This window comes from Scylla paramamosain, chromosome 45 (assembly GCF_035594125.1).
Source record: "Scylla paramamosain isolate STU-SP2022 chromosome 45, ASM3559412v1, whole genome shotgun sequence".
Lineage (NCBI taxonomy): Eukaryota > Metazoa > Arthropoda > Malacostraca > Decapoda > Portunidae > Scylla > Scylla paramamosain.
Genome location: NC_087195.1, coordinates 9,935,252 through 9,937,003, shown reverse-complemented (window position 1 = coordinate 9,937,003; position 1,752 = coordinate 9,935,252).

The window sequence follows — 1,752 nt, the reverse complement described above, 5'->3', positions numbered from 1 at the left end:
GTTGCATCTCTAGCTATATTCTACCACTATTTTCATGCTAACTGCTCTTCTGATCTTGCTAACTTCATGCCTCCCCTCCTCCCGCGGCCTCGCTGCATAAGACTTTCTTCTTTCTCTCACCCCTAATCTGTCCACCTCTCTGGTGGACAGATTAGGAGTATGTATGGAGTATGTGAAGCATACTCCATACATGGACGGATAAGGCCCTTGTAAAGAGTTAGCAACTGGGGGGGTGAGAAAAACTGGCGGAGACGTCTCAGAACACCTAACTTCATAGAAGCTGTTTTAGGTAGAGATGAGATGTGAAGTTTTCAGTTCAGATTATAAGTAAAGGACAGACCGAGGATGTTCAGTGTAGAAGAGGGGGACAGTTGAGTGTCATTGAAGAAGAGGGGATAGTTGTCTGGAAGGTTGTGTCGAGTTGATAGATGGAGGAATTGAGTAATGAATTGTAATGAAGTTACAGAGAGAAGGATAGAAACCGTAGGAGGGTAGTTTGGAAATCAAAGCTTTGTGCCAGACTCTATCAAAAGCTTTTGATATATCCAAAGCAACAGAAAAAGTTTCACCAAAATCTGTAAAAGAGGATGACCAAGACTCAGTAAGGAAAGCCAGATCACCAGTAGAGCGGCCTTGACGGAACCCATACTGGCGATCAGATAGAAGGTTGTGAAGTGATAGATGTTTAAGAATCTTCCTGTTGAGGATAGATTCAAAAACTTTAGATAGGCAGGAAATTAAAGCAATAGCACGGTAGTTTGAGGGATTAGAACGGTCACCCTTTTTAGGAACAGGTTGAATGTAGGCAAGAAGGAAAGGTAGATGTTGACAGACAGAGCTGAAAGAGTTTGACTAGGCAAGGTGCAAACACGGAGGCACAGTTTCGGAGAACAATAGGAGGGACCCCATCAGGTCCATAAGCCTTCCGAGGGTTTAGGCCAGCGAGGGCATGGAAAACATCATTGCGAAGAATTTTAATAGGTGGCATGAAGTAGTCAGAGGGTGGAGGAGAGAAAGGAACCTCCTTGTGAACTAGCCTTCAACTTTGTTATCTTCCATAACCAAGAGCAATTGATACAACTGGTACTCCTACTGGTATTCCTGACCGTCTTGGAGATACGTCCAACATTCTTGACCTATTCCTAACCTCTAATCCTTCTGCTTATCCTGTTACCGTCTCTTCTCCATTGAGCTCCTCCGATCACAATCACATATCTGTATCTTGTCCTATCGCTCCAATCCCTCCTCAGGATCCCCCTAAGCGGAGGTGCCTCTTGCCTTTTACTTCTGCTATTTGGGAGCACCTCAGGAGGTATTTTGCTGATTTTCCTTAGAATGACTACTACTACTTCCGTGACTTCCGAGACCCGTCGCTGTGTGCCGAGCGCATAATAGAGGTGATAGTGTCTGGCATGGAGGCGTACATCCCTCACTCTTTTCTCGACCTAAACCTTCCAAACCTTCGTTCAACACAGCCTGTTCTCATGCTATAGAAGATAGAGAGGTGGCCCATAAAAGGTACTTGAGCCTTCCATCACCAGAATCTCATGCACTTTATATTTCTGCCCGGAACCATGCCAAATCTGTTCTTCAACTAGCCAAAAACTCCTTCATTAATAGAAAGTGTTTAAATCTTTTAAGATCTAACTCCCCTCGTGACTTCTGGCATCTAGCTAAAAATATCTCCAATAACTTTGCTTCTTCTTTGCTTCCTTTATATAAACAAGGTGGCACCACTGCTATCACATCTAT